The sequence below is a fragment of the Bufo bufo genome, chromosome 2, assembly GCF_905171765.1.
Source record: "Bufo bufo chromosome 2, aBufBuf1.1, whole genome shotgun sequence".
NCBI lineage: Eukaryota > Metazoa > Chordata > Amphibia > Anura > Bufonidae > Bufo > Bufo bufo.
The window spans coordinates 790,561,004-790,574,177 of NC_053390.1; positions in this window are offsets into that span (position 1 = coordinate 790,561,004).

Here is a 13,174-nt window from a genome sequence, read left to right on the forward strand (position 1 = left end):
GACAGGTATGTGCTGTCGTATAGCAAGTACAGGAAAGTGCGGTGTGTGCGGGGGAGGGTCGATTAGGAGAACTGGGCCATATTTTTTGTGCACTAGATAGTACACCATCTGGAGTGGAGCCAATAGGAAGTATCACACAGGGAATCCAAAACTGTCCAAGTTGACAGTTGCTTATGCTCTACACAATATACAGTATACATATTTTGAAATTCATTCACGCTTCGTTTGGTGGTAAAAGGTGAATTGCATTATGGATTCCATTACCATGGACCATAACGCAATTCTATGATGGAAGCATAATTCCCCTGCATAACGGAAACGGGACGGATCCGTTTGGCAGCCCATAGACTTCTATTATGACGGAATGAATAACGGAATGCCTCTAAAGGCATTCCGTTATGCATTCCGTCATAGAATAGCGTTATGGTCCGAGGTAACGGAATCCATAACGCAATTCAGCTTATACCACCAAACGAAGCGTGAACGAATTTCAAAATATGAAATTCTCTCATCTCTAATGGGAATATTTCCAGCAATTGAAGTTTTTGAGGATGTTTACAGAATGTGAACCTTAAATAAGTTTATTCCGTTTACTTGCTCACGAAGAGCATTTCACAAATTCCATGAGCATGTCGTAATTCTGGAATAAAAAGGCAAAAATTGAAAACACCACTGATTCCGTGGATATAGACATTTGTTCTTCTACAGTTGTACAGTTTTACTAATAAAACATAAATTGCGCATCTTTTATAATTATGGTAATATTATTACTTGTCTTCTATTGGCGCAGAATCCATTCTTTATCCCATGGGGTGCAGACTCCATTTAATGGGTACATATGTTTTTGCAATATGTTTTTGTTTTTATGTTCTTCACGTCTATTGCAAATTTACTTTTACAGAAAAACATTCTACCATTTTGTGCACACAACTCCCATGCAGATCTATGCATCTCCATGGTAACAGACTACAAACGAAGCATGTGTAGTCCAATCCTGCAGTCATTATTGGTGTCTTTTAATTTCTTTACACCCCAAGATTTTTATATTTGTTACTGATTGGTTACCTTTTTGATAGCAAAAATAGTTTCCTAAGAGAAAAAAAAAGAAGCATAATCACCACTTTTGGCCATAATGACTTTTTTTTCATTTTTATCCTTGGTTCATCATTTTTTTTATTCTACTGTCGATGTAGCCGTATCAGGCTTGTATTTTAATTGCACCATTCTGGGGTACATGTATTGAGAAAGTTTTATTAATTTATTTGAGGGAAATGGAGAAAAGAACAGCTATTCCTCAAATTTTTGGGTTTTCTTTTTTAGGTTTCATTTTAGTTTTCATGTTATACCACTTTTATACAATAAAACATTTTTCTGTCGTCATATTCCAAGAGCTATAACTTTAAAAAAAATAAAAAATTCTGTCAACTGAGCTGTATGTTTTTGATTTTTGATTTTTTTTTTAAGGATAAGTTGACTTTTTCTTTAGTACAATTTTTGGGGAACATACAAATTTTTGATTAATCAATATTTGGAATGTGAGTTGACCAAAAAACATTGTTTTTTGGCACTGTGTTCTTTTTTATAACGTTCACAGTACAGGAAAAATAACATGATAATTGTATAGTTCATGTCATTGCGGAGTCAGAAATACCAATTCCATTACTCTTTTTATTTTTCTGCCAATAATCAAGTTGATTTTAGGTTGGCAGACCTGGGGGCCAATGTTTGGTCCCCAGCTAGCATAGCATCCCATTACCACCTAGTAATTACATCTCAGCCCCCAACAGATTGATAGAGGGAACCCCCTCCCTCTGTCTGAATGTTTAGATGCTGGGGAATTATATGGTGGATGCTGGGAAGGGGTTAAAAATATAAAGTAAAGGTCACAAAACAACAAAAATCCTGTAACAACTGATACAATAAATTGATGTTTGGTGAAAGGCATGCAAAATAAATTAATAAGACCTTTGGGGCCCATATTTGTCTCGAAACCTTTGTTTACCAAATGAACCCTTTGTGCTATGGTGGGTCAGTCAGACCTTTGTCTCTAGGACTACCCTAGATAAAAAAATAAAAAAATAAAACAGGAAACTATTAGGCCCCTTTCACACGAGCGAGTTTTCAGTACGGGTGCAATGCGTGACGTGAACGCATAGCACCCGCACTGAATCCTGACCCATTCATTTCAATCGGTCTGTGTACATGTTGTTTTTCACGCATCACTTCTGCGTTGCGTGAAAAACTCGCAGCATGTTCTATATTCTGCGTTTTTCACGCAGCCCTGGCCCCATAGAAGTGAAAGGGGCTTCAGTGAAAAATGCATTGCATCCGCAAGCGAGTGCGGGTGCGATGCGTTTTTCACTGTTGGTTGCTAAGAGATGTTGTTTGTAAACCTTCAGTTTTTTATCACGTGCGTGAAAAACGCATCAAAACTAGTGTTGAGCGAACTTGTGTTTCCGGCGTCTAAAGTTCGGGTTCGGGTTATCGAAGTATCCCGTTATGGATTCCGCTACCACGGACCCTAACGGAATTTAGAATCCATAACGGGATTCTTCGATAACCCTAACCCGAACTTTAGACGCCGAACTTAAAACACAAGTTCGCTCAACACTAATCAAAGCGCATTGCACTCGCACGGAAAAAACTCAACGCAATTGCAGCCAAAACTGACGGAACTTGGTTTCAAAATGGTGTGAGTTTCACTGAACGCATCCTGAACACATCCGGAGCTACGGTAATCCGTCACGCTCGTGTGAAAGAGGTCTTACTAGTATTATTCAGCAGTGTAGCTATTAACGGTTGATTTCATTGCACTATTACAATATTTGAGCTCCTTAAAGTAGTAAAAGTTGTAGTACATGACAGTCTCTTTCTAACAAAGCTAGAACCAGCCCTGTACCTCACATGGGTCCAGAGATCTCCACATTCATTACTCTAATAAGTTATATTCAGCCTTGCAGCTCAGGGGGCGTGTCCTTTCTGCTGCAGCTCTCTCCCTGTAACTGCCACAGCTTCTAACAGAACATATGGCTGGTGGCCGTTGAAGATTTAAACTGAGCGCGTGCGACCACCTCAGCGAGCAGGACAAAAATAAGGGTAAGAACAAACAGCAGGTGGCGCTATACAGATACATTTTATAGAATAGCTCACTGACTATAGTACATTTTTAATTACATGCAATTACAACATTATTCAGATCCAGGGGCTGGTTTGAAAAATGTAGAATATGTCTCATGACACAACCCCTTTAAAGGGAGAATTAGTTGAATATTGCATATAATTTGGGGTCTATAAGGTGGTAAAACATGGGCTGTAAATTTCAGTTTTAGGTGGACACAATTTGGGAGTTTTTTTATGGCCATTACTGGCAGTTTTCTTTGGGCTATGAAAAGCATGGCAGTATTGTGCAGGCGATATACGGCAATGTTATGTGGGCACCATTTGGTGGTATTATTGGCTTACTACAGTATATGGACATATTATTTAGGCGGTATTATTTTATAGATGCAGCTTTTGAAATTATAACCAAAGCTGTCTTAAAATATCGAGGAGTGCAGCCTTCATGTTGTCCTTCCCCCCTCATTTTCTATAGAACGTTGCACATTTTTGCTTTGTTGGCTGCAGACTGACCTCATGAAAGCCCTTAGATATACTTTGATGCAAATGCCATTAGCAATGGTGTTCAGGAAGGGAGAATAAACCAAGAACATATGGACTGAAATGGTTCTTCTAACAGACTGTATATAATAACGTCAAAACATATTGAGCAATACAAACAATATGTGCACTAATGTTACGGATATATCTATATAGACCAAGTATAAATGTATACAGAGAGCACCATGTGGCCTTAATTATGGTCGATCCTAATTCATGTGGAAGAAGGAAACCAAAGGGTCTTTGCTTGCATTAATTCCTTTATATCTCATGGCAACAAGTTGTCAGTCAAGACGAGTTCACAATAGGCACAACCCATTGTTCTCCCGCTATATTTTAAGCCACAGTGACATAATCTGGCGTGACCGTGTTGAGTAGACAACTTAGAGCTGGGAAAAGAAGGAAAGATTTTTGCTTCTGGTTGATAGGACTTTGTGCGAGGCGGTAAAACTGCAGGAATATTCCACTGTCACTTCTTTTTGTGGACTGGAGGGAACCTAACATCTGTTTTTCGGGGATGCGTCGGGTGAATAATTAAACTTTTGGTTTTAATTATTATATCACTGTGGGGAGCTGAACTCACATCTCACATTCCTATGGTTTTTAGAAAACAAGCAAAGTGAGATCTTTCGCTTTAATTATTCCATGGAGCTTATAAAGGAAAAGTTGACATGGACTTTTTTCCCAGGAATTCTCAAGGTGGCCATGTGCTATGTTCAATGGAAAATGAAGGAGGACTGTGGAATCCTATGGAGTACTCTCACTCATACCTTAAAAACTTTCATAGTCTTATAGAGGGGAGCTTGGAGGGGTCGTCCACTTTAGACCGTCTCCTAACAATAATCTGATCCAGTTTAATCCAGACAAGTCCCCCAGCCAGATCTTAATATGCAGAACCCAGAATAGATGCCTTATTTCATAATATAGACCCCAATGTTCAGACCATAGACCATACTCAAGAAATGACCCCAATATTCAGATACCACTACCAATAATTCAGACTCCAGATCCACAAATCAGACCAAAAAATACAGGCCTCATACTAGATCCCAGTCTACAGACCCATTAATAGAGACCCTAATATCCAGACCTCAAACCATCCCTAGTGTGAGTCTCTTAATTCAGCTCATCTTCTGCAGGTCAGACTCCTCTTTAGTTCGGGGCACCGTGGCAAATAAATAATGTCCTCATGATGGCCAATGTTCAACGGTATCTGGAGCTGAAGAGAACCTAGACTTGCAGAAGAGAAGCAGGGAGCTAAGAGAGGTGAGAACTTAATATTGTCACAAATCATCGGGGGTGAACCCACTGTGCCACGCATCCTACCTCCTCTAAGGGTGTTGTCTAAGTGAACCCCTCGATGTTCCCTGATGGTGGGGATAGGCTTTCCCAAAAGGAACACCAGGTCGCTACCTCTTGAGAAGGATTGGCACATGAGGCAGCTGGTCCAGGTGGACCAGGAGGTACCTGAGAAAGGTACCAGAGGTACAGGCATTGTCAGCAGGCTAAGTCGTAACCAGAAGCAACAGTGCAGGACCAAAAGATGAGGCAGAGGCAAAGTCAAACAAGCAATATGTCAGGGCAGGTGGCACAGGTACAGGTCAGGCAGTCCGGGTCGGCAACAGGAGAATCAAGGCAAGCAGGCAGAGATCAAACAGGTAGCGGAGTCAAGAAACACAAGCACGAGTCAGGTACACAGGAACACAAGCAGATAAATCAGCAACCTTTGCAGGACGCAAGGACCTTGACACTCAGGCATCTGGAAAGGGGGCTGAGCCCCTTCTATACATGCAGAAAGGCTAGGATTGGTCAGCGAGGTCACATGATCTAACCCATAAAGCACAGGAAGTGACATGCGCCAGCCCTTAAAGAAGTGCTGCAGGGAAGAAGCAGCAAGCATGCTGTGGCCAGGGCTGAAAGGAAACTGTGGAGCGGATCCCAGAACAGAACCTACATGGACAGAGCCCAGGACTGCAGCGGTGAATGGGAAAGCACAGGCAGCCGCGGCGGTAAGCTGGAGAACAGCGGCGCACAGCAGCCGCTGTTACAAATATCAGCTATTATTAGTTGGATTGACCTAAAAGGTGACAGAGGAAAATGACTTAATGTATAGCAGCCCACGATGTACAGTTACGTCATGGTGCATAAGGAACGTCACCATGAATTTTTATATTTTTTTATATTACATATGGACAGCCTACATGTGAATATTCTATGTATTTTTTCTACATAATAATAGGTGGATGGTTTTTTGGATATCATTTTTTGAAGTCACTCCATGTATTGTACTTCCAGTCCAATATCCCTAACATCCTCCTTTGTTTGGACTTTTAGCACTGCTGACAGTCTCAGTTGATGCTCTCCATCAGGCCATCGATGAGGCCAGAGAGAAAAGGGGATGAGTGACTTAATTAGAGCATCACACATTACACTGATAAGTCCCATGCTCTTCTGTGGACATGTTTATCTGGGCCTATCAAGAGAACAATAGAACTATCATACTGTTATCCCAATTCTACTAATCTACTATTTACCAAACAGATAACATTTTTCCCTGACAGCAGCAGTAATCTGAACAATTGATTACATATCTGTAGAGGAGTTTTATCTTTCTGTGCTGACCGCTACAGAAGGTCAATGTTTTGTATTTAATTTTCAATTGTATAGTACTGCCGAAATGAGAAAGAAAAACAGACAAAAAAAATGTGAAAAAAACAAAACGGGTTTGTATGAATATTTAGCGTATCATTTTTTAAAATTTTATTTAAATCTTTGCTTAGGAGTCCAGCGGGTGGTCCTATACGTGATTGACTATATTACTGTTAAGTAAGATGAACAAGAAGTGGACATCTGTGAGATGTGCAGGCCATAGACGTGAATGAATGAGTGGATCTCATAATGAAGAACTGCCATTCAACTCTGATCTGCTGTCTCCGGTCCCTGTGACATCCTTTTCTTATGTATTTAATGCAGCTAGGGATTGGACATTATAATAACAATGCTCTCATTGGCCTGCTATAAAAGATGTACGCCATGTCTACAGATATACATCATGACAGCTCAGACACCGGCCATCGGGATCTCAGCTCGGCATGTATGTACTGTATATAACCAATTACGTCTTAATGAAGGACCGGCCCTGCTCCTCTCCCACACCCCTGGGTTCAATGTGAAAAGAAATTCTGACAATAAGCGAAGGAACGTGATGTTTCTCAGCAGTCTAGATTACAGCCGCACAATACCTTCTTATCGGCCCCTCCAGAATGTTTAGTTTTAGTCTTATACAGAGCATATACAATACCGCCATACAATGTCAGCATAAAAACCACACTAGTCTAGTTAATGTCTCGTAAGAGGAAAAGTTTATTCTTCAGGACCCAAAAATAATAGATAGGTAATCGGTGTCAAGAAAAATGTATTTAAAGGGCAATTCTTACACTTTAAAGCAAACCTCCACCATCATGTTGTTTTTAGGTCTAAAATTCTGTGCTGATTTATTTCCTAATATATCTTTATCAGTGTCTGGACTTACGGTAGTGTTTCTGATACAGAGCTCCAAATCTTCAGCATAGACATAGATTTAAAAAGGGGTTGGGGACCTTTCTGTAGACCCCCGTGTGGCTGGGCTAGGAGTGGGAACAATACTTACCTGATCCCCACCGCTGAGTTCCGGCTCCACCACTCCTGTTCGGGCGCTGCAGGTCTTGGGTCTCCATATGGTTCGCATGGCTTCTGCAGCCAATGCCTGGCCACAGAAGTGACATGTTCCCCATGCATCATGTCACTGGGTCACATGATGCATGGGTGACATGTCATCAATGCAGCCAGTCACTGGAGGTTGATGCAGGGAAACCTGAGATCTTCAGCGCCAGAGGATGGCGCAGAAACCAAGCGGTATGATTACCACCACAGGTCTGGCTATGCTTGGGAGTCTGCAGAAAAGGTCTCTAGAGGTGACCAACCCATTCAAGGTATAACATTCTAACTGCCTGTGGTCACCACTAGAGGGAGCTAATGACATCATTCTCTAAGCTACGTTAAAAAGGCTGCACCCTTTAAAGGTGTTGTCCACTTTGACGTAGTTTTCTCAAATGTACTGTAAACTTGCTGATATATATATATTTATTACAGCTTGTGTCTTTCTCTGAGCAGCGCCACCTTGTCCTCACTGCTCTCTGGTTTAAGCATGACCACTGATGACTAGACTTATCCATCAGTGGCCTCCATTGAGTAACACTGCGCATGGCACGAAAGACTTGCGCATGCGCAGTGCTGCTCGCTGTATTATTCCATGGATTCAGCTGATAGAAGGATCTGGTCTCATGCTCCCTCACAGTGAAAAACAAGGGGCATGCTTTTCAGCAGGGCATATCGGGATTCAATCTTTAATAATTATATATCTGTAATTGGCTTAAAGCTCATTTGCAAAAATTAAAGTGGCAAGCCCCTTTAAGCTGGCCATACACATTAGAGGAACATTTGTCGAACTTGCTGATTTGGGAGGCATCGAGCGACCATCTTAGGTGTATGGGGGCATCCTAACTCTTGTTGTGAACAGCCGTTTTGATTTCTATACAATTTGTGGAATTCTTCATCTTCCCTGCGGGGGCACTGCAGAGAATTTGAGTATTTATAATCAGGTTTCCTCAAAGATTACAGCCGATTCCTGAATTTCCTTGTAGTGATCATCTTATTTTAGGGTATCCTCCTAACGAAATAGTGGACAAAAAAAATAAAATTCTTTACTTAAATTCTTTTGAGAAGAATGAAATAATGATGGTATGGGAATCTGGGACACATGTTAAAATATCCAACGGCTCCAAATTTTTATTGAAACACTTTAAAACTACCAGATGTAGCTCAAGAGCTGGAAACACAAAGCACTGCAGCGCATTCGGCGCTTCCTTCCTGTCCCATCTCCAGCGCAGTTCGTTAGTCCACAGACATGTATATTTGCATACTGCAGCAGGCGGTTGAATTCGACAATCCACGCCGCCTCATTAGCATTGTGTAGTACCCAAGCCTCCAGATCTGCTTCTAGCACCATCTTGAAGAAAGACTCTCAGCGTGAGCCGAGGGGGTCACCACATTCTCAGGGTAATCATCTGTACTAAATTCAATTGTGACATGACAGGGCTTCCAAATGTATTGAGGACAAGGGATCATCATCAAATCAGATAGACAGGAAATAAAGACCGTTACCACACATGTAATTAAATATGTGAAAGGCCACCGAGATAATGGGGAGGGGGGAGGACGTTTTTTGAAGGAGAATATGCAAAACCAAGTCCAGGCCAAGCTGCCATGTTCTCTCATGTCTGTTGGTGCTCTGGAGGCCTTGTGGTATCAATAGGAGGTTAGAAAAGTCAACCTAGGCTCAGTCATGCTCATTAAACCCACGACCTTGCATGCTCCAAGGTCATTGGCCGCCTACAAATTCTATTTCAAGAAAGGCAGCGAAAATTAGTAAAAATGGATAGGAGCCTACTGTTTGGAACAATATGTGAATAATGAATGAATGATGAATAGCTTTTCTTTATTTTTTTATTTTTCTATTTGGGGGGAATACTTTTATGTTTTAACTTGATATTTAATTACTTTTTATTAGCAAATGTCCACCTTTTAATATCATTTTTAGGTCCAGCATTCTCTGTTGATATACTTCTCTTTATAGTAGTCCGAGCTCTATTTTTCTGATAAAGAGTTCCAAACCCCCTTCATAGACATGGAATTAAATGATAACATTCTGGCTACTTGCAGGTGCCACTAGAGGGAGCTTAGGAGCTTACTGTACACTCTGTATGATTAAAGGGTCTGCAAAGCCACCTTAATTGCACAGTGCACAACTGTAGGAGAAAGTTTGTAATATACCGACCATTCTAACATAGTAACATAGTAACATAATACATAACATAGTACATAAGGCCGAAAAAAGACATTTGTCCATCCAGTTCGGCCTGTCATCCTGCAAGCTGATCCAGAGGAAGGCCAAAAAAAAAAACCCTGTGAGGTAGAAGCCAATTTTCCCCACTTTAGGGGAATAAAAAATTCCTTCCCGACTCCAATCATGCAATCAGAATAACTCCCTGGATCAACGACCCCTCTCTAGTAGCTATAGCCTGTAATATTATTACACTCCAGAAATACATCCAGGCCCCTCTTGAATTCCTTTATTGTACTCACCATCACCACCTCCTCAGGCAGAGAGCTCCATAGTCTCACTGCTCTTACCGTAAAGAATCCTCTTCTATGTTTGTGTACAAACCTTCTTTCCTCCAGACGCAGAGGATGTCCCCTCGTCACAGTCACAGTCCTGGGGATAAATAGATGATGGGAGAGATCTCTGTACTGACCCCTGATATATTTATACATATTAATTAGATCTCCCCTCAGTCGTCTTTTTTCTAAAGTGAATAACCCTAATTTTGATAATCTTTCAGGGTACTGTAGTTGCCCCATTCCAGTTATTACTTTAGTTGCCCTCCTCTGGACCCTCTCCAGCTCTGCTATGTCAGCCTTGTTTACAGGAGCCCAGAACTGTACACAGTACTCCATGTGTGGTCTGACTAGCGATTTGTAAAGTGCTAGTCTGAAGTTGCGTAGATTGGCCATCTGGGAACCTGGCCACGTGATGCTCCTCTTCTGAAAATCCAGCTTCTGCTGACATCATGTCCTTTACCAGGTTTCTGGCCTGTGCTATGGACAGGACACCAATTTCATTGTGGCCGAGGCCCAAAATATTCCTGTCTCTGGCGCATATACAACTCCCTAAATCCTCATCATCTGCGCATGCGCCATAGAAAGGAGCAATTTTGGTCTAAGGACGTGAGGACGTGATTTTAGCCTAAGGCTACTTTCACATGTGCGTTTTTGCTGGATCCATCATGGTTCAGCAAAAATCCTTCTGTCATGATAATGCAACCGTCTGCATTCGTTATGAACGGATCCGGTTGTATTATCTCTAAAATAGCCATGACGGATCTGTCTCTAAAACCATTGTCAAGTCAATGGGGGACGGATCAGTTTTCTTTTTGTGTCATAGAAAACGGATCCGTCACCATTGACTTACATTGTGAGTCATGAAGGATCCGTCTTGCTCCGCATCCCAGGACGCACTCAGAAACGCTGCTTGCCTCAAGTATTTCCAGGGTACGAATTAAAAAAAATGTAACTTCAAACTCCTACAGTGAAGCCATTTGTAATATTAATTATGAGCCATAATTGTCCAGTTAGCACACCTTCTCAACCAACGGTCTCCAGTACAGAGATGCGGAAGACTAGTAGTCAACCCCTCGTAATGAACATCTCCTCGTGAGGAATTACATCCTAATTGCTTCTCTTCATGAGCTTTTGTTTACAGTTTAAATTGGATGAGATTACAGCTTTGTACAGAGAGACAAAGATGGATGAAGGAAAAGCAAAAGGGAGAGGAAATCGAGTTTGGATAAAAGGGAAGGTGTTCCCCCAGGGCAATAGAAAAACTCTTCTGTGAAATGCTCCGGTTTTAGTTCTACATGTTTATTAGAGGCCCTTGAAATAGGTACTACACTTGGTGCCTTGGTAATTCTTGAGTAAGCTTAATAGTTTTCAGTCTCAAGGGGGAATTAACATCATTGTTGTTGGAACAAAACATTCCCCATCAAGCTTGAGGTGTTACCGAACAGCTGCTGTGCACTTCCAACGAGGGCCCGAGAACATATTCAAAGAAGTTCTTAGAAAAAGCTGCAGAAAGAGAGGTCTTTTTGTGTCCTACATGTCTTTTAAGGCCAAGGAATAAATTAAATTTTGAACTGGAACGCCTCAAAAAATGCAAGAGTCCTCAGAATACAAAGTGCACATTTTGTACTCAAACATTTACATTGTGCCCAATGGTTAAAGGGTCAAACATGTTTTCCATTGTCTACTCCTCTGAAATATTGTCCAAAAATATGTTCTTTTTACTGAGAATGGGAGCTATATCTATACATTGGTTCTAATTTTTATATAAAAGGGCAGCTATGAGCTGATGGAGTATGATTTAGTGTACTGTAGACCTTAGTCTAACGACCTGGTAATTTACTCTGTATGGAAATGTATATTTTTGTTGGAAAGAATGTAGACGTGTCAACACACGAGTGGCAAACTACACAATGATTTCTAGACATATCGAGAGTACTTGGAGGCCTATGCTCCAGATCATCATGATCATCTAAACACCCACACAAAATCCTCAGTAATAAACATAGACAATGTCAGTACAAAGAAAACATTTTGTTTTGTAAAATTCCTTGGGTCTTGTATCCAATAGACCAGAAATCCTGCTTGTTCTACATATGCATAAATATTCACAAACTTAGTTTTAAAACCCACATTTCTAGAATTTTTAAGCATGAATACAACAATAAAGGAATTGGAGGTGAGTAAATTGTAGAACTAGTTTTGTGGGGTCAGTAATGACCTGTAGAGATCTCTCAGTGAAGTTACCACCTTCATATTGCAATCATGGAATGATGAAAGCCTGTAAGCCAAAAAAAAGTTTTGGACGTACCTCAAGTTAAATCTTCAAAACTAATAGTAAGGTATTTTAGCTAGGAGACCAGCTTAGGCTGGGTTCGCATCATGTTTGAGGTGTCCCCTTGGGTGCATGCTGGAAAAGCTGCTTGGCCTCTGTGGGGCTGGGTTACATTGGTGTTACAGCTGCTTGTGGTCACCTGTCCTTGTGGCTCGGACCCGTCTCCAGCTGTCCTCCTTTTTCTGGTGGGTCCTGCCTCTGGGTTTGTTCTGTCCTTCCATGTAGGTTTTTGCCTGCTTGCTGTCAAGGCCTCTCCTGCTCTGCCCATAGGTCTTAAAGGGCCACTGTGCATGCCCTAATTATCTCTAGCTAATGGCTGGAAACCTTGGAGTACTTTAGGCACCTTTTCCTGCGGGAAGGTGCCGGAGCAATAGGTTTACTAGCGTGCCAATGTCCTGCCAAAGTGTGCTGTTTCCATTGGCTGCCTGTGTACCAACTTTCTGCCCATTTGCTGTATTGCACACTCTCTGCAACCCTGATGATTTTGCCTATTTTGCCTAACCCCTCGGTGCTCTGCATTGGTGTCTCTTGACCTCTGTGAGTCAGCTAACAGTCATACAGAGACTACTCCAGGAGGTAGCTGACTGGCGGTTCCCCTGCAGTGAAGTCCAGATAATTGTACAGGGGTTAAAGGGTGAAAACCAGGGGACTGCCTGGATAACACCATTAGGAGTAGCCTTAAGTCAAATCTGTTTGTTGACACTGAGGTCCCACACCCCCTGCTGTAACAGTTGGTATGGCCAAAAAAGCATATGGAATAGCCTAGTTGAGTTTCTCTTAGCATATATACCAAACAGAGGCTGAAACCATGATGTGTACAGAGCCGTAGCCTTAACTGAAATGCTAATTGTGGGCTCTGAAATACCGTAGTAGACATAATGCTAACTGGCAAAAACTGTGGCAGACGGGGGGGCGTGGCTAACCACCGACATAAACGCACGCGTTTGAGAGCTGCTCCGGCTCCCG